General features: G+C 39.9%; 1 protein-coding gene across 3 annotated transcripts in view; it reads left to right on the plus strand.

The window, feature by feature from the left end:
• Window positions 1-25263, plus strand: part of TBL1X (transducin beta like 1 X-linked) — a 244390-nt gene that overhangs the window by 98505 nt on the left and 120622 nt on the right. For 2 of the 3 annotated variants that reach the window (XM_054271693.1, XM_054271691.1), the window contains exon 2: window positions 3391-3463. The exons of the other annotated variant lie outside the window; for it this stretch is intronic. The gene's annotated coding sequence lies outside the window, so the exon portion shown is untranslated. The remainder of the gene's footprint in view (window positions 1-3390; window positions 3464-25263) is intronic. 3 annotated transcript variants of the gene reach the window in all.

The following is a 25263-nucleotide window of genomic DNA, read 5'->3' on the forward strand; positions in this document are numbered from 1 at the left end:
ATTCTGCAGTCCCATGGAAAAGGTGAAAGGGTAATGATTAAAAGTCTTGGTGAGATGCTGATTGAACACAAGAGGGAAAATTTTCATAATGGGAACAATCAGCTGTTGGAATAATATCCCCAGGGAAGCTGTGGATTCCTCAGCATTGGGCAGTTCTAAGATTTGTCTGGACAGGGTGCTGGGCCATCTTACCCAGACTGGGCTTCTGCCATGGAAGGTTGGATCAGGCAATTCAAGAGGTCACTTCCAACCTGGTATTCTGTAATATTCTAGAATCATCTTGAATTCAGCCTAAGAACTCTTAACCCACCCACACAACAAAGGCAGGGACGTTTGAGACAAAATAGGAAGATGTCTTTGTTTAGCTCATACTTTCTGGCAAAAATAGATGAAGGTATGCTACAGTCTACTTTCTTCTGTAGAATAATAATAAGAACACTTATCCTTGGTAAATAGTGCCAAGAAAGCCCTGTTTTTAATTAATACCCCTTTTTCCCTCCCCCATAGTACTTAATATGTTTGACAGAATCAAGGGCTGTTTTTTCTTTGAAAAAAATGTTTTAAGAAAGATATATAACTTGCTGTTAACTTAGATGTAGATTGAGTTTAGGTCAAGATTTAGACTCCAGGTGACTTTATTGTGGTTCATTGTAGAAGCAATTTGTTTTTAAATGTAAAAGATTGAATGGTGTTAATCTAACAGCAAGACCGAAGTAGCTACAGTCCACAAAGCCTTCATACAGCTGCCTTGACATCTAAATATATAGGTGTCTGTAGTGAGGTATTTAAATGCCTAAAATTCTATTTCTGCACTGCTGGTTGGGCTTTTCTTCTGCCCCAGTTCTTCAGGGATCCTGAAATGAAGTGTTCCTGCTCATTAGCCCTTGTACAGATCTCTTTAGCACCCGTCATTAGGAGTGAGTTCTGCACAAAGCGTAGCAGCCATGGCTGTGGCATGCTAATCACAGAGACTGCCTAGGAGCCAGGAAAACACATGGAGTTAGTTGTTGAGAAGAAATTTGGAAACTGCCAGGGCAAGAGGGAGGCACAGGAAGTAAATGGGGGAGTAAAGAAGTGGGAAAAGCATTGGCAGGTGAAAAGTGGTGTGGAAATAGGAACAGATCTGTGAAGGGTGCAGAAAGGTGAGAGATGGAAAGGAGTGCTGGTCCAGGAGAGCTGGAAGCTAATGGACTCTGGTTACTGGGTGGGAGCAACATATTGTATAATGAAGGGGTTGAGAATGCTCAAGTGGCCATTGAAAGGAGGCAGGGAGGTAGGACTGGGATCCCAAATAGGAAACTGAGCCTAAAGACAAGACTAGATGAGGGCAGTAGCACATGTCCACAGGATTGGCAATAATGAGGCTGGGATGAGAAGTTTTGAGGAAGCTTGAATATCTGTATTGAGCGAGATGGAGCTCCTCCATTTCAATGGCTACTGTCTTAAAAAAGCCAAGCTCTGAAAGCTGCCATGAGTAAAGAGCTGCTGGGAAGGCACAGAATTAAGATTGTCTAAAATATGTTAACTGAGCTCCCCTGGACATTTGCATTGTGATACAGTTTTAAATTCTGTGATCTCAGAATTTTATGGTCTTTCCAAGTGGAACAGATGTGTATGAAGACTGCAGCAAAGAAGCACAGGTCTCTGGAAACCTGCTTTTATTTGTTGTAGAAACCCTAAGACAGATAGTGAATGAGGCAGCTCACAAGTGAGGGGAGATGTGTGCCACCTTAATTAGGAAGCTAGATGGATACAGCTTCTCTAGGAAATTAGTTAAGGTGTTATAGAAAGCTAAATACTCTGAAAAAATGAGCTTTAGGAACCTGGTTGAACAGCAAAGTTTGTAACTTTGCTCCTGATTCTGCAGTTTTCTTGTCTCTGGGATCACACGGTGCCCTTGGCAGGGCTGTGTTGTTACCTGGCAGCACCAAAGGGAGCTCTGTCCCAGGACAGGCATTTCTGTCCTCAGAGTGCTCCTCTGGAGAGCACAGGGTGACCTGGAGCAGGGAGTGTGTGGAGCTGTGCCCTGACCATGTGGAATGCAGCCCCTGGGTCGAGTTTCAGCCTCTCTTCTAGCTGCTGTATTCCATGAGTGAGGTTAGGGTCCTGTGGAACAAAACCTGTTCGTTATCACCTTATACAACATCAGACAAACTAGATTTGAACAAGGGTGGCCAATTAACTGCAAATCCTTGGAAAAAAACTTCTTAGTTTTTAGAAGAGCTTATCTTAAAAATTTGTTAGTTTCCACATCATTGGATGATACCTATCTTATATTAGGGTTTTATTTAGGGTGTTGATGTGTGTATATAGCTTGTTGACTTCTGTTTCTTTAAGTGGCGTGCTTTCTGTACATTTCTTGTGGGAAAATATGTGCAAAAAACCTAGGAAAATCTAGGAAGCATGGTTACAGTGAGTTTTTAAATTTCTGTTGACTTCTGGTAAAATCTTACTTGAAAAATTGTACCTTGATTAATTTCCCAATTATATATTTACTTGTGTGATGGAGAAGACGAAAAATTATTTTCCTTTGATCTGATGTAATTGGAGCTGTGTTTTAAGGGAGCTTAATTCAATCTTATCTGATTATATCCTTACCATGGCCAAAAGTAAGGCTGCAATTGCTATTTAAGGAGGCTGGTTGCAGAGGTTGTGTCATATCAAATACATTGCTTTTCTACTCTCTTACTGTTAAATGGGCTGCTCTAAATTAGATGGTCTAATTCTGGAAAATTTGAATACGTGCAGGTGGACTTTTGTGTCAGCAAAGCCACCCTTATTTAATTGGCGCTCCATATGTCTGCAAAAATTGATTCCATATGGTTGAATGGCACATTTTGAAAATGTTTTTTTAATTCATACTAGTGCCAGGAGAAAGAATAACTCTATTTTTTGAGCTCCTTAACTAAGTGACAGTGCACCTGTACACGAACCTTCTTTCAGTTTTTAAAGCAGTAATTGCATACGTAGGATTGGCTTGTCACATGTTAACAGCTTTAAGGTGGTTTAAATATATGGCTGACAAAGGCTTAACTGTGTGCTCTCTGTTTATTCTCCTAAAAACAAGTGATGAAATACACCTAAACCATGCAATCCCACCATCTATTAGGTTGAATTTACATGAGTTTTCTTACAGAAAACTCTTTCATTTAGGGTCGTGGTAAATCTAAATATATATATATACTGGTCAAATAAAACTAATTTTTTTACATGTGGAAAACAGCTTTGAGTTTGCTTCAGGTTAACCATATTGATGGGAAATAATCCTCTGAGAAAAACTGGAGATCTGAATTCTTACATTGGGGCCATAAAAGTTGATATAATCAAGAGATGAGCTTACGAGGAGTAATGTAAATTAATTTTTTTATTTGTTTATTTTATTGTGCACAGGTACCTAAGGATAAAACTGGCCTGAAGGGAAAATCTGGGGCAAACTGGGGACCTTGACTGTTCTTGCACCTGAGTAAGTGAATACTTAGTGGAAAAGCAGCTTTACAAAATGCTAAGACTGTGAAATATTTTTCAGCATCTCCGTGCCTAATTGCTATTGTAGCTTTAGACAATACTTTGGCTTTTGAATTGACAAAGACCAGAAGTGGTTGGGTACCTGCAAGGGAGGGAATTGCTGTAGAGCCTGCAGTGCTTTGTGGTACGTTTTGTTTTTGTTGCTACCCTTGAAGTCTGCACAGAATGAAACGTAGCTTATGAACAGGATTTCTTGGTATTTTGATGTTTTGCCTTTGCAGTTATTTATCTTCAGAGTAATATCTGAGTTTCTTAAAGCTTAATTTGATCTTGCTGGTTTGTAATCATAGTAACGAACTGAGACTCAGCAGAATGAAGGTCAGGCCAGGTTAAATATGAGGTCAGCAGAGGCTGAAGGCTGAGAAGATGAGCTCGTGGAAGGTTGTCTTTGAAAGGATTAATGCTCATTTCATTTTTGAGACAAAACCTATTGTCTTGATTGGGGTTTGCTTTCACTAAAACAGGACAGTGACAGCTTTTCTTCATCAGCTTGGACGGGGCATGTGGAAGACATTCCTTGGTATCTGGAGTCCCCCAGTCCCAAACCCAGCCTATGCAGTTTTCTGAAAGGCAAGAAGAATATTTGCCATTTATCTACATAGCATTCTTTCCTGGCAACCCAAGCATTATTCTGGTTGCAAAAAATTATTTTACATGTTGAAAAGCTATGTTGATGTGTCACTTATTATTTAAAGCATTTATTTAATCATACATATTCATATATGAAATGTCTGTAAGATTAATAAGCAGATACATTTTTCATACCATGAAACTTCTTTCTACTCGTAACATATTTTTAAAAATGGGCAAGCTAATTGAGTTTTCTGAAACAATTGCTAGAGCTGGAGCCTTTCTTCCTACTGGCATTTCTCATGCTAAAAGAATTATCTTTGGTTTTAGAGAGCCTTACTAAGCTGAATATCCTTACTGGTGTCTACATTAAATTTTGAAAACAATTCCTACCAGCTGAAAGTCTCTCAGTGTAATCTGGTCTAAACTTGTTACCAGTGCTGTTTATCCCAAATCTGTGCCATGGTTTATTCATGTTCTTCTACTTAATTAATGAACTTACAAATTGATATCCATCACATCACTGCATAAAAAAGTGTATTTCATTTTGCTAGAGTGTTTATTGTGTTTATCCCTACAGTAGAGTAGTATACAAAAATGTCTCTCATTGCTTTCAGTATTAAAGACGATTATATATGTAACCTAAAATTCTGCCAGGCTTTGTGAGCTATGCACACATAAGACTTTTAATTCATTAAGAAATACGTCATGGTAGCATTTAGTATTATTGTTCTTTTATTTGTAAGTTAGGTGAATTACAAATAATGCCTGAGACTGAATTATAAGAACTGGTTGCTTTCCTGTTTTAGCAGTTCTCATTGAAGTTCTGCTTCCTTGCCTTGCACTTGCTGTGTATAGTTTTAGAATTAAGTCTCTGGACTAGTGAACAGGTGTAAGGTTTATTAAAGAAGAGAAGTTCAGTGTTCTTAAATGATAGTGGCATGTTTTGAAACCCCAGTAGGCTCAACAGCTCTGTTTTAAATCCAGCAGGGACCTTTGAGAGAGGTTTTCGCCTTGTTTCTTTTAACTTCTATACTAAAATGAAGCAAATGTTTTCATTTATTTCCTGTGTTATCAGTCCTACTCTGCATATTTTAGTCTATTGCTTTTGACAGTGATGAAAGACAGCTATTTCCCAACCTTTTGTATTTTGGGCGCTACATAAGCTCAGCTGTTCATTTTGGGAATGTTTTCTTGTCCTGATTTGTTCCTGTTTCCTCATTTGAAAGATAGCACTAGAAATTCCAGATACAATTGCAGTCTTCTTGGAATTGTAATTTAGATTTTGTGCCCATGTACATGAGACAGGAGCTTGCCCATACAAAAGGCAGGCAGTCATTCTGCTGGACTGGAGGACCTGTGGGTATAGTGACAAAGATACTGTGTCAGTACTGTGTTACTTTGTACTTGAAAATGGTCCTTAATTGTGGTCTAATAAGGTAGAAATCAAGAACTAGTGAGCTAAGAAATGGAGATAATCCAATTGCATTGTGTGGTGTGTTCCTTCATGAATATAGGATTGATCTCTGGGTGTTTCACCCAGTTTATTATTTGCCAGTTACTGTAGTTACTGCATCACCTACAGATTTTCTCATTCAGACTTGAAATTGAGTGCCTTGGGGCAAGATTTTCTCTGTTAAGCATGAAAATGAGCTGGCCTTGGTTTGAGAGCATCCTGTGTGCAGCAGTTCTCGTGCCTGCTGCTCTGGAAAGATCAACTGGTTCTGAGCAAATCTACATCTGGGCATGAAGCAAGATAAGTGCAGCAGGGATGTGACCCTTGCTCTGCTGCCCTCTGTTCTTTCCCAGGGTGTTATCTGTGTGGGTATTATCTGTGCCCTGCTCAGAGCCTGGAGTGAAGCTGCCTGGTGCTGGTGCTGTAGCCTGTTGATACTGCAGGATGAAGCTTTTTCAACTTCTTTTAGCAGTTAATTTCACAGAGATTGCTATTTTTTTTTTTGTTTTTTTTTTTTGTAAATCACAGTGTATGGTTTCTGACAGCTTTTAAAGATGTCATATGCTCTGCTGTTTATAGTGTAGAAGTCTCTGGGGATTTAAAACTTTCTCTACAGTATCTCTCTCACAGAGATCAATTAAGTTTCTAATTAAAGTTTTATCAACCTAGCATCTACTGAAGCCCCAAAAATGTTGGTGTCTGTTGAGACAAACATAGGAGGTTTTTTAATCTCATGAGAAAATTTTTGTTGAGGATTGTTGGGGGTTTTTTATATTTTTGAGTGTTTCTTTGTTGTTCACAGAGTGGTGTTTGAATAATGGAAAGCTTGAGTAGCTGAAATTTTTAATGAAAAGGAGCCAAAAAAAGTTATTTAAACAATTTTATTGATTAAAATAGCTTGTTCTCAGCTAACAAAGCTGTAGTTTTAGTCCTTCCCCATTCTTTTTGTCCTCGAAAGACTACTTATTTTGATCAGACCTAAAATGTTGATGACAATTATATCTCTTTGTTTCACCTGAAGCATTTCTTTCATGTTTGGAAAGTTGTGTATCACTACATATGAAAGGTACCAAAGTCCTGAGGTGGGCCTCAGCATTAAAGCCCTATGTAGACACTTTTGCTTTATGAGGCTGTAAACCAGATAATTCATCACTACTGACAACCTGGAAGTAGATGTGGGCTTTTAAAGAACAATATGTTATATTGCAAATTCCTTGGGAGGGGGAGTGTTTGTTTTTAGGAATTTCTGGAGGGTGGAAGCCTATTAGGATGGTATTGTATGTGTAATAATTCATGTACTTGGCCTAAATTGTTTTTTTTCCTTTTTTTTTTTTAAGGTCTAAGACCATTTAAACATTCTGTCATAATCATAATAATAATTAGTAGCATCCTCTCTGCAAACACAGAAGAGAGAGGGAAGCTTTTTTTTATTTTTGGAGTGTAATATTCTCAGTATCTATATAAATAAATGATAGTGTGCGCATGATTCACATGAATAGCAATGCAGCTGTATTGCTGCTGTCTGCCCAAATAGCAAGAAATGAGAGAGAAAGAGGAGGTGACAGGGGGATATGAATCCGAGAGGAGAATTGTGGCATGAATAAATTGACACTGTGGTTTTTCGGGGGAGGGACACTCATTACAGGAGGCTTCATCTGTTTGCTGCTTTCCCATATTTAGAAAGCATCTTTAGGATCCTTTTTGCAAACAGCTCATGCAGTAACTGGCAAAACAGAAGCAATTAGTGGTGTAATCTCAAAGGGAATCTCAAGCTTCACTTTAAGTGCAATGATTAAATCCACTAGAATGATAACCATTGCTGCCAAGAACTCCTGTAATTGGCCACTAATGTATTTTGTTGTAGCAGTCGATAACTGCTGCATTTCATGCACATGATTAGTAATGCATACACGTTTGGTCAGTAAAATTGAAAATCCTGATAACCGAGGGTGGAGGGGGTGGAAGGAGCACAGAGCTGGAGAGCTGAAATACTGCTCTGTTGATAGTACCTAACTAGAACTGTGTGCTTCAACAAAACAAGTGTCCTACTGTGCTGGAATACAAATGGGCTGTCTGTGGCAGGATATAGCAAAGACATTTGGCAGAGAGGGATTTGAAAGCTTCTGGCATAATGTAATTGAATTGGCCATTTCTTTAAAGATACAGCAAATTGTTTGCTGCAGCATTCATCATCATGAGGAAGGTCAGACAGCTTGCCAAACATATGATATTCATAATAAAAAGTAAAACGGTGACGCTTATATTTAAACACAAATCATGTTATCATGTTTGTAAAAGCTGAAGAAATGAATGAGAATATTTTTGGTGGTGCTGAGCATTAGTAATCTAAGTAAGACTGTAATTCAAGAAGGGGACAGCTTCTAAGCAAAGATCCACAGGGAAATTCAGCTACTGAGCAGCATATGATCCCCCTGATTGGAGAGGGTAGTAGGTGTTTTGGCAGGATTATTGCTGACTCTCTCTTCTAATCACTTAAGGGAAGATTAACTTATATGATTCTATTTTTTGCCTTTTAAGAAAACAAAGGGAAAAATAACAAAGAAGAAGGACTTGAGTCATTAAAAAGAGACAAAATTTGAACAAAGCGTTGCTGGGGGTTTTTTTGTCAGTTATGCTGTGACAAAATAAGATGATGCAACAACCTGTAGCATATCTGAAGTGTTCTATGAAATGCTCTGTATTGGTGTGCTGGGAAACCCCTCTCGAGTCACATCCAGAACCCTGAATGTAAATTGCCTGGTGGCAGAGGCTTTGGGCCATGCAGTGATGCCTCTGCAAATGAGTAGCTGTTAGCTCTTAGGTTCTAACACATTTAGGAGACTGGCATTTTGATTTCTTGCACCACTGCACCACTGATAGGGTTGGAAATGGGAATCAAAATAATTAGATTGGATATATAGATCCCAGCAAACCAGCCAAGAAAGCGGCTGGGCTGGGGAGGGCTGCTCTGAATTCTAAAATGTGCCAGTGCTGTTTTTATGAGAGGATGAGGACAGGAGGAGTAAACTAGAGTGCAGATGCTCACCATCTATATTCAAAGCATGTAATAAAATAATTGAATGTATGCTTCCTCCTATTAAAGCCTGTTAAAATCAGTAATAAAGTACATTACTGTTGTATTAAAAAGGGAGCACAAATTTTCAGGTAATATATCTTAGTTGTATACATAGCGTACAGATAAGCAGACTGGGAAGTGTTTTTTTGCATTATCCAAAGCATTTCTCTTTCTGGTACAGGACTGTTCCATCAGTTCATTTTCTGTTACTTAGTCCAGCAGTATCTTTGCAGTATTCCCTCTGGCAGTTTTTTGCAGGCCAGCAGTCATTTCCCTCCAAAAAGCCTTTCCTTCTAGTTCCTCAATATTTTTATATAAAAACCCCAACAAAAATAAACCACCAAAAAAGCCTTCATTTTCCATGTACTCCTTTTTGAGTTTCCACAGCTGTTAGAAAATGTTATCCTTTTTCTATGTGCATTCTTCCTTTAGATATTTGTAAACAATTATCCCACTATCTCTTTGCCTACTTTACCATTTTTCACCTGCAAAAAAATTATCTTTCTTTACTCAAATGTTAGTTCTTCACCTTTTTGCTTTCCAGAGACCCACCTTCATTTAATCAGGAGATTCAAGAGTCTAGGTTCTCCTAAATCTCTAGAGAATATATATTTTTTCCATTATCATGATTTCTGGTGCTTTTCTTTTTTAATTTTTACTCTCTAGATTGGCTGCCCTTATTACCTCCTACATCATGTATATCTCAGTGCACTCTCTCCCTTCCTTCCCTACCTTCCTTATTACTGATCTGAATTTTTTTCATACCAAACATGTTAAGTCTTGCATTTTCCCAACCCATACCTTGCTTTCTATCTGTATTTCTATTTTTGCTTTTCATTGCATTAAATCCCAAGACCTTGTGTGTGCAACTCCCTATCTGTCAAGTCAATGTTGAGCATCCATCCAGAGTCGCCTGTTGGTTTGTGTGCACTCCTGCCATGAGGAAGGCAGTGGTTGCAGGATCTCCTGTGCTTTGAAGCCAGATGCACAGGACTGTGTCTCTGGTAATTCTGTATGATAACAACACATGGGAAGTGCTTGTCTGCTTTTGCAGAAGCCTGTCCTGCATGCTGTCCCTAAAATACCAACTGAATCTGTAAGCAAATGCAGCAGTTACTGGCTCCAGTTGTAGTCACTGGAAAAAGCTATGTTGAGCTGCTTCTGAGCTAAATATCAACATTTTGTTCCTGTTTGCCTGCTTTGGTCTCCAGGAGGTTTTAGGTGTTAGTTTTCTTATTATTGTGCTCTTAATCCATTCATAATTTCACATTACTCAGTTGTAAAGGTAGTGATGAGGAGAAGCAAGGTGATGTCTTCTTGTGTTAATCTGTGCAAGCCCATAATATCTGAAGCTCCCTCAGCAGTTGTCATTAGTGTATCCTGAAGGTGTCCCAGTCAGTGATTCAATGTTTTGATGTAGGACTACAAGACTAACAAATAAAAAGTGAGTTTGCTGTCCATGTGGAATGGAGGACATTTCACTGGTGTGGGAGTGCAACGTGGATGAGTGGTACTCATACCAGGAGCTCAGAGAATTTGGGTTTACTGCAGAAATAGTTTGGTGGTTCTGCAGGAGCTCATTTTTATAGTAGAAAATGTACAATCCAATCTTTTCTGTTAAAAGAAGACTGAAATTATGAGTTGGCCATGATCTGGTAATTACCATGTGAAGGTTTATGACATGAGAAGGCTCTTTTTGTTTGGATGCTATGGAAATAAACTGATGCACTGGAAATAAGAACAAGAATTCAAACAGGAAACAGATTTTTATTCATTGAAGTTGAGACAAGGAATTAGCTGAAATTTTTACATCCAGCTCAGATGAATTTCTAAAATGAAATTTCTTTCAGCGTATTTAATGCAAGAATTGAATGTTTGAGTTCAAAACTTGTGTTTTTGAGGAAACGCAGCAGAGGTAGGAGGTAACTTTTGTCTCTTGTTGGATTTGTGCTTATTAAGGCCTTCAGTTAGGGTTTGGGCTCTCATCCAGACTGGTTATGTAGTTCAGATGATGGTCACAGGTTTCTGGAGGGCAGTTGCTGACAAGAAATAGTTCAGTAAAGCTCCAAAGGCTAGCACTTAAAACACACAGCTCACTTACAAACCCATTAAGGATTGACCTATGTTGGGAGTTTATTTAAATGCTTGGCACTGTTCTTTAATACAGGGAGTTTGGGGAAAAAATGTTGTTTTGTTTTTTAATAAATTTTTCCTCGACCTTTATCTGCAGCAAAATTGGCTGGCAGTATCACAGCAGGTCTAAATGCAACATTTTATTTATGGCATTAATTTTATAGAAGAACAAATGGAGTTTGGAGACAAGAAGAAATGAAAGACTCCTTAGCTTTTTTAGATTAATAACTTTCTGAATGTGAATGAATGCAAATGTCACTGACTTGAACAAAGAGATCAAATTAAATACCTTGGGCAGGTTACACAATGTCTGTCCTCGGGGACTGCAACACTTGATCCCTGTGTTCTGTCTGCTGCCATTGAGACAACAGTATAGCAGTGTATTGCACAGGTAACATTTTCTGCACCTTTTAGGGTGTTAACTGCTAGTAAATATTTCCTGTTCCAATGTATAAATAGCTTTCTATGATATGAATTCTAGGTAATGAAAACCCTTGCATATTTCAGCACCACAGTATAGCATTTATTTTATTTAGGAGACCTGCAGATATATTTAATCTTCTATTGTAGATTTATTAAAATCATAGAATATAAACATCAGGACATGTCATACCACTAACTTGAATGTACTGTAGCTAAGGACAAACTGGCCTTTTTCTTCCTTGCCTGGAAGAATTTCTATGCTTATCTTATCCTTGGTTATTGGAACTGAATTTATGCCCTTCTTCTACAATAATCTTCAGAACTTAGGATGTTCAGTGAATATCTTATCCCTTGCAACTTTTCACTGATAATGCACATTTTATGGGATGATTCCTTTTGCTGTACAGCTAATAACTCAGCATGTTATTCTGTGTTCACTTGGCTTTTGAAGGCCATCTTAAAATATGCAAAAGAATATTCAAATTACTTTTCTTTTTCTGATCTCTTATGCCAACACTTAGAAACATGGTGAATCGTCACATCTTGTGAGATAGTATATAATCAAGGATATTATTTTTATTCTTTCTGAACTGGTAAAGCAGTTTCATTTACACACAAACTTAGCTGTATAGAGATTAATGTATTTAGTTATTTAAAAAGATAAGTGTTGTGGCTGTGTAGGACTGAATTATACCAAAGTATGTGAAAAATATTTTTCTATTTTTGAAAAAATAAAAAAAACCCATTGTTTTTATGTGTTCTTAGGGGAATATGGTTTGAATATTGCTTTATTACAGTAGCAAGTTTGTTAGATTTTCAAAGCATTTGTTCCTAAATGAATAAAACCCTTCTGCTGCCCATGCAGTGTTTGGGAAAATTTAATTTGTTTAGGAAATGGTAAGTGACAACAGTGATATCTTACCTCCTTATCTTGGGAAGTGCTCCCCTTATTTTCCTTTTCTGTGCCCCTCTCCAGGAACAAAAGCAATACAGAATGCAGATGCTGAAAGGCACGAAAATGTGCTTAAAGTATTTTCCTTCTGTCTTGGAACAATGGCTGCTGACAGCAGAAGGCTTGCTTGCTTGCTAAAATTAGATTTGAATCATCAGTGTAATAGCAGTAGGAAATTGTAGGATGGAAAGGTGCCAGGAAGCCTATCTGTATCTGCCCTTGTGCAGAGAGGGGGGCCTGCAGGGGCTTGAGCTCAGCTGAGTGAGCCTGCCCTATATGACAAGTACTGCTTGAAGCATCCTTAAACAAAATTGTCCTTGAGCAGAAACCATTGAGGTGGGATCCCAAGAACAGACAAAAGCACAACAGTGCAAGACAGCTGTTACAACTTAGTCTTCTGAAGAGTTTGTGTCTTGTTGGTTCCTTACATCACATTTAATTGGGCCCATTTCCATTACCTCCCACCATTTTCCTGTGCTAGAATTAAAAATAAAATTAAATCTGTGATTTGTGACTTGGTTTTTTTGTGTTTTTTTATTTTACGATTGTAAAAACACGGGGAAGTTTTCATAAGTTAGTAGTGAGTAAATTAGAGGATGATGCTTGCTCTGAAGCTGCATCAGAGTCAGCATCATTCTGGCTTATTCTGTTTCTCTTCAGTTGTTTTAAGGCAGTCCAGTGCCCAGTTATTTCTTTTATGTAGTCATTATCTGTTGGCTGTGCAGTAACCCAATCTATGGAACACAGTGACCTCTGTATGCACCTTAAAACCATTCACAGAAATGGCTGTAATTCTGCTGATGCAGAATGCAGCTGCCCATTTAAATCTCTTTTTCTTACAGAGGGGAGGGTTGTGTCTCTGCTGTGTACTGGCTTCTGTTTAATTTCGAGTGCAGTTTTTACACTACTGCCATAAGCAGCTTAGTTCTTGATTACTTCAGGGAGTGCTTTGTGTGATACAGCAGTAATTGATATCAGCTGAAGTGCTAAACCTACCAGGCCCCTCATTTAAATTAGTGCCACTTGGAGATGGGAGAGCCAAAAGCAGGACTGGGCCTGGGAGAGGACTCCTGCTTTTGGAAATAATTTAGTTTGCTCTCATAACACAGTAAGAATTCTCTGACCTTCTGGTTATGAGGTTGTTCTTGTCCTAGGGTGGCAAAATAAAATCAAAGTGGTTATGTAGGGATGATCAAGGAGGAATTTTAGTTTAAGTGTTCAATGATATTTAGTGCATTACTATTGTCTTCATCAGTGCTATGAGTGCAATCAGATATATTTGAAAATAAATCTACATAAATAACTGGGTTATAGTAAATGCAGCATTGATTTTTATCTCTTATTTGTTTGCATTTACTCTGTTTAACACTGTTTTGTGTACTTATGTATCTATCTATCTGTATATATCTGGCATTTTTATATATAATGTTCATTTACTTTGTGGAGAAATAATTCTACAGCTGGGCTGTATTGTTTATGGGTATTATTTAATAATTGGCAAATATTTAGAAGGCACACTACCACCATAGTTTAATGAGACTGCTGTAGCAAATTTGATGGAGCATAAGAAAAAAATTGAAAGCAGTGCCTGAGCATCAGTGGCCATCTTGCCTTGACCTGCTTGTGTGTCCAGCTCTTAGACCACAATCCCTGCTCCTGCATGTGCACCAGCTGGGAGAGCAGTGTGTTATGGGGAAGGTTTTGCTGGAAGTTGCTGATATAGTCATGATTGAAAAAGTGGGTAGGGTTTGATCTGCCTTTTTCCCCCAGAGTCCTCACAGGCCAGTAGAGTGTGAGGTAATGCGAGTTGGGCCTCGGATGATGGTTTGTACTTGTTCATTTCTGTAGTGAGTCAATTATTTATTGTTATATGTGTCCTGTGGTCCTGTACCATATTTGTAACAGTTATTTGCCAGTTTCTCAAGACAACATGAGCCATTCCCTTAAATAGCCCAGATGCTTGTGTTATAAAGAACCTTTTTGTAAGTGTTCTTCCTGTTTGTCTTATAGGTGTCTGTGAAAGTATGTAAATCTAATCTATAATATTAAGGGGTTTATGCCTTAGTACTTACATTTCAGTTCCATGCAGTGTTTTGTGAGATTGCATGTACTCTTAATCATATTGTTAGCCATTATCATCTTTAAGCATATTTCGTGTCCCTTGGGTGTCCACCTACCATCTGTTCCTTTATCCCATTAGATTTCCACCAGATTTCTCATTTTTTCTCTAGCATACTGTGCTGAAAAAACCCCTCCTTACAGTTTCCCTCATTGATCTCCCAGTTTAGTCTTAATTACACAGCTAATCAGATTACAGTGACTCTTTATTTCTTACCTCCCTGTGCTTTCCAGTATGACCAAAAGCATGTACTTCATTTCTGCACATGGGTATGTATGTGCATGCAGAATAGACAAGATTCTTCTAAGCAGTGTTTTCTGCTTCTCTCACTTTGCATGAAGGGTATAAAGACACATAATTCTTCACAGCTCCACCAGCTGCTCGGCTTCCACTTCCTCCTGTGGACCATGGGAATCCAACTCTTAGCAGGTGACCTGAGCCAATTCAAAAGCAGTGTCCTGCCCTCCTTCCCTTCTCCCTGAGCTGTGCTCCCATCCCAGGGTAGTGTCAGCCCTGTCCTGCTGCTGCCCAGTGCTGACGGATGCACAAGGAGCTTCCAGCCAGCTCCACAGTCTGTCCCCAACACATGGCAGCCACAGGCTCTTAAATAAGCTTAGGCTGGCTATGAACACACAGTGCTGAGTCACTGCTGAAATGCTTTACCTTGCTGTGCACCTTCTGTAAAGCAAGCCATGGGCAGATCAGGTGTGCCTAGGGCAGGCTATGGCTCACTGTCCTGGGCCATTAAATGATGATCTCTACACACAGAAAGTGTCTTTCTGTTTCCTTTAAAATCTGTGAGAAATGTATTATTCTGGGAAGATGCATGAGGATTTTTTACAAACCCAGTGACAATTCCAAACAACTGAGAGAGCATGTTTGCTGTTAACCAGCATTAACTGGCATTCCTGCATGGGGAACCATTGTTTTATAGGGAAGGAAGGGTTCATCCATTCACTGCTCATTTTTTATTGTTGGACAAAAGCTTGCCTGATAAAACAACATGTTTTCATGGCTAATGAGCTCAGTCATTCCTTGGTTTCTCTCCATGTACTACAGGAAATAAACCGAATGGAATATTACTGTGGAATATTTAGGTTCATTTATAAATACAAAGATTCATGTGTACAAATTGGCTTCACTCTTAATTGATTTAGAATACTTGATTAGACAACACAGCTGAGCCAATGTAACTCTTGCTGCCACTGAGGGGTGGTTCAGCCCTCACTTTTGTCTTCCCATCCCTTCTAGCCATATGGTGCTTGTCTGACTCCTCAACCCAATGCTGAACTCCTTCCTTCCTGGATGAGATGAAGCCATTTTATCTGGTTTGATGGTATGAAACAGGTGTGGGGAGCTGTGTGCTTCATTTCTGGAAATGATGTTTCAGCATGAGGGTTGCAGGTCTAGTGAGAAGCCTCTAGTGCCGAGAGGTGTATGAGCTAGATCAGCATGGCTTCATTTCTACTTACTGTTTGGATCAAGAAAATGAGTAGTCTGCTTTTACATATGTCTTCTATATGTACGCGTTTAGATGTTACCACCTGCACATGATATCATAGTCTTGTGGCAAAAAAAAAGAAAAAAAAAAAAAGACGTTTTTAGCGCAGATGACATGATTGATAGAGCTGTGGTTTTACATACTTTGAATTTTAGTGGAGTGAGGAGACTTTCTACTCTAAAACTTAAGCTATCTTGCATTTCAAAATAAAAGATATTTTAAAAATGACTTAGTGCATCAATACTTGGCAGAAAAACAAGACTTATTACTTTACCCAGTAAAAATCAATGGCCACAGAAAAAAACATGTTCTTCACCAGCTAATCATGTAGAACAGGGCTTTGTTTCAGTAGTTTTGATGACTGATGAGGGTATCACATGTTTTAACTGCTGATGCTCTACTTGTGTTTATTCTGACTTTTTGTCTTAAAAAGCTGGCCAGAATCATCTCTGGTGTACAGCCATCCTTTACATTAGGCTCGTTGCAGACTCATGGAGTAACTCTGGGAAACAGTTACAGAAGTTTGCAGCATTAGGAATGATGTTTTGGGAACCATTTTTATTTAACATCCTTAGTGAGCATGTGTGAAATTGCAAATGCAGAATTTTCAGGGACAAACTTAATGCTTGTGCTCAAGAGCTGGAGCAGGTACTGGGGCACAAAATGTCATGTTAGTGTTGCTGAGTTCAGCTGCTGCTGTTTGCCCAGCGTGGAAGCAGCAGCAGGTGCTGGGGGGAGCTGCAGGCAATAGGAAGGGAGAGGTCAGAGCCAGACTCTGCTTCTGTCTGGGAAAAGCAAAGCAGAGGCAGTGTCTTAGGTTTTGGCAGCTCAGGTCTGCTTTTCTCACATTTAGGTTTTCTACAGTCTTAAGCATTATCATTTGTGTGTCATGTCCTTGGCTGTTCTCCTGTTTTCTGTAGAGAAAGGAAAATTCCTAGGTGTAGTGCTTAAAAATCATAGTATTGACAGCAGTCCTAGTTTTGGTACTCCTGGCCACTGATAGCCTGTGACAAAATTGCTTAAAGCTGACCAAAGGGATTGCCTCAGGTAATGGGATTGTGCTGCTATCTCTTGTGGACCAGCCACTGGAGAGAGATGTCCAAGCTGGATGGAATGAACTAAATGTGCCTTTGCATCTGCAGAGCCAAGCCAGGCACAGACACCAGAGCCTGTGTGGGTTGAACTGAGCCTGAGGCCTGGGGCCTTCAGTGGCTCAGGGAGTCACCTTCTGTTTGTGGAGCCCCCATGCAGAGGGAGGGAGCCCAGTGCAGCACAGTCAGGCCAGCCAGGCAGAGGCCATTGGGAGTGGCCAAGTGGGGACATGTACCCCACTTCCTGCACTTCCTTGGGCCAGGCTGGGTGGTCTGGCTAGAGCCTGGCTTTGTCTTGAAATAAGAGCCAGGGCTGGGCAGGCAGCATGTGGAGAATAGTGGAGGACTTCAGCAGATGGATTTTAATAGTCTCTGTTGATGTAACCTAAGTGGGAATTCTTTTTTCCCATCACATTTAAGCATAGCAAAGGCTGAACACATTTTGCTGAGACTGAAATGGCATCTCCCAGGATTTCTTGCTGCCCCGTTTCAAAACACTCCTATAAAACAGGGAGATTTACAAAAATGACAAGAAACTGGGTTATAGTAGAAGACAAGAAGTAAACCTAAGTATAGGTGTCATGAATTGTTGCTTTACATCTAGAGACAGACCTTTCTATTCTCAAGCTATTATACTGAATACCCAATCTGTACACTGTGCAGAGTTGGGGTCCTCACTGTTTTTGACAGTCTGGTTCCCAGAAAAGTTATTTGAATGAGGTTACATGTGAGAAAAGTTACTTACAGCCAGGTTGCCTATGAAAATTGTGTCATGTATGCGTGTGCATACAGGTGCATGTATACCTGTGCTGAATGCATTTAAAATCACTCTTCCATAAGGACCACAAGATTTTTCCTCACAGGGCAGTGTCTTACAGACACAGGTTCTGTAAAAGCCAAGTATTTTCTCACACTGGCAGTTTATTTTTGGAAACACAAAACTGTGAGCAAGCAGCACCATGTCGCACATCCGTAAGGTTTTGCACAGAGGTAGGGTAGCGCAGCCCAGGAATATGGATGAGTTCTCATCCATCCATCTGTCCATCCATCCATCCATCCATCCATCCATCCATCTTTCCCTCCTTCTCTCCTTTCCTCCCTCTCTGCCCTCTCTGTGCCTGCTCAGGCTCACAGCTGGAGCACAGAGGTGGCTGTGCCTGTACCTGTTAGTGGGTGATGGGTTGTTTTTGGGTGCAGAGGTGGCTGTGCCTGTACCTGTTTGTGGGTGATGGGTTGTTTTTGCCCTCAGTCACTGCAGGAAGAGAGCAGCAGCTTATCAAGCCCTTCAATCTGGTTTGCTGAGTGGAACAGCTTATGAGAAAATGGCTGCCTTGTTTTCCAGTGTGTCCCAGGGATGGCCACGCAGGAGAAGATGAGGATCTGAGCTTGAGGAATCTCTCAGCAGCTTTCCCTGCCATTTAACATTTATAAATATGCTATGAAGGCTCCTTTTTCTCTCCAGGTAGCTGCCTTGCATTAGTCCTTGCAGCACAGTGGGAGGAGGGGAGGGAAGGAGCCTTTCCAGACCCTCAGCAGCACTCCTAGGGAACCCTTCCCTGGCAGGGGTGTATGCACACCTGTCTCTCCATATATATGCATATAAATCCATGTATATACAAGGTGCAACTTTAGGCATGGAATTTGTCTTCTGGGGTAATCTAATCACTTGCTTTTTAGTGATTATATTAATGAATTGTTGTTTCCTTAAGTATTTAGTGCTTCTGAAAATTACTTTCTTCATTTTCTCACGGTTTGAGTGACACAGCATTGCATTATGAGCAGACATTATGTGCTGTGAAATACAAATGTATACAGCCCTTACATTGAAGTAACTCAAGAAAAGTTCTAATACTAACACAGAAATGAGCTGCACAAAACAATTCCTCCTGAATAACCCACTAGAAAATTCTCTGCTGTTCAAGTGCATTATTCCATTATTAAGTGGGATAATGAAAACAATTTTTAGCAAATTGTTCTAGCTTTTTGCAGCAGTTTGTTTCCTTCAATTCTTCAAATGATCTTGATGTCTTAATGAATTAATTCCCTCAGTATCCTGTTGGAAAAGGCAGAAGTGGCATGAGGAATTATAAAATCTTACGAGAGTAAGAAAGCCACTTACTTAGAATATAATGACAAGTCTTTTAAAAGGAGTGATTAGTTTCTTTGGGGTTTGGACCTTTAACATAAACTACTGTCTCATAAACACTGGTAGATTTAGCTGTGCTGGTTTAAGATGTGACAATTACCCTTTGTAGTCATCTGCTGGGCTTAATCCTTCATCAGCTGCTCAAGAAAATGCAATCCAGCCTGTGAGCCCTGTGGAAGCAGTGGCAGGAGATCATGTAACCCCTTCTGCCTGGCCCTGCCAGAGTTCTTCCCTGCTAGGCTCTTAATCATCTGCATCTGTTTATGGTAATAAGGGAGAGGAAATAGGAGTTGGGAAGAAACCCTACAAAACAACCAAACCAAAATTCCAGTCAGAGCCAGGCTCATTCCTTTAGCTGTGGACTTTCCTACCAGCTTCCAAGCAGTGTTTCCAAAGTGTTGTTTTCAGGTAGATATTAGCTACCAGTTTTGTGGTATTGATGTACATAGGTTTCTTGTATTCCCTTGAGTAGGCTTTTCTCCTTCCCTGCCTCCCTTTAAAACAATAAGCAGTGAGCTTTTTCTGTGGAACCAGTGTTGCTTTTGAGCATTATCTCAATTTACTCAGTCCATGTTAGTGCTAAAGGCAAAAGGTTCTGTTACTCTGTTCATTTTCGAATAGAAGCACAGAATGTTAAAGGGTTGGAATAGACCTTACAGGTGAGCTAGTGAGCAGCCCCCACTGCCATGGGCAGGGACTCTTCTCACCACACCAGGTTGCTCAAAGTCCAGCCTGGCCTTGAACACTGCCAGGGTTGGGGCTCCCTTTTTCTGGGTTAAACAAAGCACTGTCAGACCTGTGCTGGAACAGCTCTCTTCTCTTTCTGTGCCTGCTACAAGGGCTGGAAACATGAGAGTGCCCATGGAGCTGTTTCCCGGTTCCAGAGGTCAGCTGTGCTGCTTCAGTGTCTCTGCAAGCCCAGGGAAAACACTTCACACTGCAGCTGTACCAATATCAAACAAAGGATGTGTTCTTGTGAATCAAACTCTCACTTCTTCTCTTTGTATTTTCTAGAGCTGTCCAGATAGCCTTTTTTTTGTACTGGTGAAAAAAAGGCTTTTTCAAAGAACTGCGCATTCAAAATGTGAGGGTGCCAAAGGAATAGGAGGAATGCTATTTGTAGGAGATTCTGCTGTGTGATTCACATTTATCCTTCTGCCACTGTTGTTTCTCTTTTAACAGCTGGAGCAGAAGAGTCTGAAAAGGGAACTGGAAAGACAGCCACAGGTTTTGTTTTGAAAAGCCCTTTGGAAAGAATACCTGTTTCATACTGCTGTTCCAGCATGGAGCAAGGCTCCACTGCAGTGCTTCTTGGAGCAGGCTTGTTGCTTTCCTTATGTCCCTTATTTCGGACAATCCCACAAGGTCTGTGATAACATGAATGTGGGCAGTGTAACAGGCTGATCAGGTGACTCTTGGAGGTATCTGCTTTAAAAAAAAAGAACAAATTATTGCGTTGAAAATGCCAAACAGTGTTTGTTTATTGGCTGTAACAGCACTGCACGGTGGGGGTCGGGGTGGGGTGGGGGGGTGTGCAGAAGTCCAAGTTAGCATGGTAAACAAAATACCTTCTTTAGGGCAATTCTTTACCTGGGTCAGTCATAATTTAGTAAAGGAAAAGCTGTGGAGTGTAGCATGTCCTGCAGTACTCAAACTACTGTGGGTATGTCTTCTGCAGTGTGGCCTGGAAACACATTCATTGTTTTGTTATGCTTTTCGTCGAACACAATCCATCCTGTATCTCTGATTTTATTCTTAAATTATGACTTCTGGAGACAAGAACTATTTTTTTTCTTTCCATTGGGATTTTTCTAGATTTTAACATAATCTTCTATATAAGATTCACAATTAGCATTTCTAAGCAGCAATTTAGTACAAATAATGATATTTTATTACTGTATCTTGAAAACTGCTGGCTGGATTCAGTGCTTCTGAGCTTCTTTATACTGTTATTCACTGGCTTGTAATTCTGAAGAGAAGAATAAATAATTCACATGAGGCTAGGAGGTTTTGTTTGTCTTTTTAAAAAATGTTGCAACAAAGTGGTTTGAGTGTTGGGCCGTATAATGCAATTCCAAATATTTTTAAAATAGAAAACTTATGAGATAATGTTATTGATGTTCTGTCTTGCTAAATAAATATTTCAGTGGACTGATAATGTAGAGCTGCTTTGGGGGGATTGCTGCTGACAGTATTGTTACACAGTGTGATTGCTATGCTGCTGATGTTAGGTACCAAACCTGACTCGCTGTAAAATGTTTACAGTTTTGCATTTTCTGTGTTCTAAAAATGGAGCAGCTTTCACAGTCTTTTATTCTCATATAACTTCTCCCTTTCCATGCAATCATACCTAGAAATCAGCAGCTTGCTTTGCTGGGCTGACATGCACGCTGCTTTATTTTTCAATTTCATCAGTAATAGGCTTTTCCTAGCTTGTAATGCTGCTCCACTGACACAATGATGGTTATTCCTTATTCACACAAAAAAAATCTAATGAAGTCTCTCTAAAGATTTCACTCTTTATGGTGGAGTTATTAAAATGTATAAAATTATTCCGATTAATAGCTTTCATTCTTCACCACTTTATTCTGTTTGTTCTTGAAATAGAGTACACATTTGTAATATTGCTCTGGGATGTATGGAGTCTGATACTTATCTCCTCTGGCCTCTGTGTTAGCTGGGCTTTGAAGTGATAGTGTGTGTTCAGGCTTCCATAGACGGGGGAAGAGGAAAATAAAACTCTCTTCAGGACTTGTAAACCCTCTTCAAAAGCATCAGGGCCAGAAATAATGTCAGCAAGAGGCCATGTCTGCCAAACTGTGGCTGCTTGTGCTTCTGTACCTGGTGGTGTTTGGGTCCGTGATGGCGAAGCAGCGCTTGCTGCTTGTGTTCACAGCATCTCTGCTGGGCCAGAAGCAGCTCTCTGATAGACGCAGCTCCTCAGATCTGGAGGCCAGGCCTGCTGAAACTCAGGCCACCTGACTTTAGGCTGAAGTGGGTGTGTTATTTGTCCTTGCCTGTTTTACCAGTGAAGTACCATCTATCTCCATCATTTGCTTTGGTGGCAACTACTTTGCACAGCTTATACCTCTCCAAGGCTAAAGGTTCCTAAATCCTTTTTGCCCTGGTGGCACACTCCAGTGCCTTGTGCTGGTTAGCAGCAGATGGCTGAAGGCTTTTTGATTTGTATGGCTGTACTTTCAGGTAGGACTAGGATTTGTGATGTTGTTCATGTACAGGTTCAAAAAGCTTCATTTCAAAAGGCAAATCAAAGTGTAAATCTAAGTAAAAATAGGCCACATTTTCTTAAAATGTAGCCACTCAGGGTGCTTCATTAATGCATGCACTTGGGAGAAGTTTTGTTGGTGGGTAATTTTGTTAGTTCTGAATCCATGAGGAAATTAAACTGACCCAGAAAAAAGCCCCAGTTCATAGAGTGTTAAACTAAGGACTGTGGTGTCCCACCCTTAGGAAGGAACACCAAAGAAGGGAGCACCAAGTAGATTCTTGGTGATTAAAAGGAATGACAGAAGTCAGAGGCTCCACAAAAGCTGACAAAGTTGTGTTAGTGCATTACACACCTGGCATGGGAATCGGTGTTCATTAGTCCCTTATCTCCAGGTATAAACCTGTGACAGTGAATGTGGATAAAGGGTCAGGGCACAAGGGAAGAGAGAGTGACAGAGATTAATTAAAGAGGAGGAGAGAGAAACATGGAATGTAAAGAAGGAATAGAGAGATCACCAGTCCTGGTTCCAGCATTGATCCAGCTGATGGTGTGGCCAGGATCCTGGGCTGCCTATGTCCCTAGGCTTTGTTGGGTGCCTTTTTAATGATAGGATTCTCCACTCTGACGATAAATTTCTCATTTTCTATGCAAACTAGCTATCATGTGCAATTTGTTCTTCTAGACCTGTTTGGAAATGAGTCAGAGGGCTTCAGGCATCTTTGGTAGCCTTGATCCCCCACTACTGTCCATGCCTTCTTCCCAGCCTCATCCCTGTGCTTGAGCTGTTCTGTGTTGTGTTTCTGTCCTCAAGCCAGAACAAGGAGGTTTCTCCCAGGAAAGGGCTGCCCTGCCTCTGTGTGGCCCCCTTCTCCAGCCACATCCCTTTCCTTCTGGCAGTGTTAATGCCAACAATCCTTGGTTGTTATCACCAATCCTTGGCTGGCTCCACAGCTACCAGTGCCTGAGAAATACAATAAACATCAGCCAACCCCTTGTCTTCTACAGGAGCACACGAACACATTACTTGGGGCTAAAAAGTTATTTCATGTTGAGGGAAGAGTGCTGAGTTAATTTGTGTTGCTTTTTGTGTGCTATGAGCTTAGAATATCTACATAAATACTACCTCTTTTTACAGGTAGTAAGTTACAGAACCTCAGTTACTAAGCCTTAAAATGCAGTTCTGTCTTGGGAACCAACATAGGGAGCCATATTACTGTCAGTGATTATAGCAGTCATACCCAGCACTAAAGATAAAACCCTTTTGATTTCCCAGTTGTGATAGGGAGCAGGATGAAATACATTGCCATGGATGTTCTGAAGAAAGGTATTGGCCTGGCTTTCTGATAAAGTTGGCAGGTAAAAAATTGGTTTTGTTGTTAAATTGGACAAATTTGATCTGGAAGTAGCAGAACACAGAAAGCAACAGACACAATAATGTCACTAGAATCAGTTTTCACATTTTAAGACTCACAGACCTTGCTTTGGACCTCAGATTTGCCTGTGGAAATCTGGAATAGCTTAATCTGTAATTCATTTGAGTCTCTCCAGGCATACTTTGCTGGAATTGAGTGCAGCCTCAGCCAACCCACTCCAGGCTAAATTGTTCACCTGTTTATTCACCTATGAACACATGCATCAACTCACCCACTGACACAGTTTCCTATGAAGCCAAAAGACAGGGGCACATTTTATAAAAGCAAGGAAATCTTGAAATTCATAACATTTGACAGCCATGAAAAATAAGCAACCATATCCATTACCAGTCCCCAGAGTTATCTAGTATATTTTCTTTATGTAATTTCTTACACTACTTTTTTTTTAACATCAATCTTCTTATCACTTGTTATTTATTATTCATAGCATTAATAAGACTTCACTACTTTCCTTTTATTTTCATTGGTGTCTTGAATATTTTAACACAGTAACTGTGCTTGCTTTGTTTCTGTGCTGTGGATTTTTTTCTGCTTTTTTTCATCTTGTGTTTTCTAGTTTTATCATCTGGAAATATTATTAAAGACATTATATACCTTTTCTTCATCCAAAGACGTGGTGCATCTGTTGACCTTCAGGGCATATTGCTGGGGCCATCTGGTTTTCAAGGGAAGTGGGGGTTGGCAAGGAATGGGGAAGGATTTAAGGCAGAAGGAGATATTAGGTTACTTCTTTATTATTTGATTAAGGTTTTCCTTTGTTGAACGGTAAGACTGATTGGTACTTTGTTACAGTGTTTGTCTTTTTATAGTCTTTGATTCTTCTTGTGTTTTTTTTTTTTTTTTGTCGTTGTTGTTTTGAAGTGGTGCTGGGCTGGGTAAGCTCTTGTGTACTTGTGCTTGTCTTTATCAAAATAAACAAAACAATATGGCCCAAAGTGCTGTGAGGTGTTGACCAGTGCTGCTGTAGTGTGTTAGCACCAGGATTAAATGACACCATTTCAGACGTTGCTCATCTCTCAGTTGAAGCACGTGTTGGTGAGGAATTAACAGGACAAAGTACCAACCCCATTTCAACCTGAGAAAAGTTGTATTTAGAAGAGGTTTGGGCTCTGGAATTTTCCCCCCAGTTTTTCAGAGGGAGCCTGATAGCTTTTTTCTAGTGAATTCACAGCATATAGATAAGAGATACCATTTAATTTCTACTGTTATCCTTCCAGAATAAAGGAGTCTGACATGTGTGTGCAGGTTTTATGGGGCTGGAGCAGGAAAATAGGGAATTTTATCAACTCTGGATGCTCCCTGTTTTAATATGGCCACAACAATTGCTGTTCAGTGGATTTGATACACCTTTGCTTTATTATCTTTTTCTCTTAGTACCATTAAGAAACCACTGGTTGGCCATATAGGATATAAATTGGTAAATTTTCTTACATTTTGTAAATGTTTGTCATATATCATATTGTGAAGTACACTGCAGTGCATAAAAAGCTTTGATTTTCTTGTGCTAAAAGCTGTTAAAATTCAGTTACCCAAAGTCTTATACATGAACTGAAAATATGGTGCACACTTTCTTAGGGGAGGAAAGAAAAATTCTTTTAAGTAAAGCTAA

Source organism: Melozone crissalis, unplaced genomic scaffold, assembly GCF_028551555.1.
Source record: "Melozone crissalis strain CALT ecotype California unplaced genomic scaffold, PUWL_Pcris_2 ptg000013l_1, whole genome shotgun sequence".
In the NCBI taxonomy this organism is placed as follows: Eukaryota; Metazoa; Chordata; class Aves; order Passeriformes; family Passerellidae; genus Melozone; species Melozone crissalis.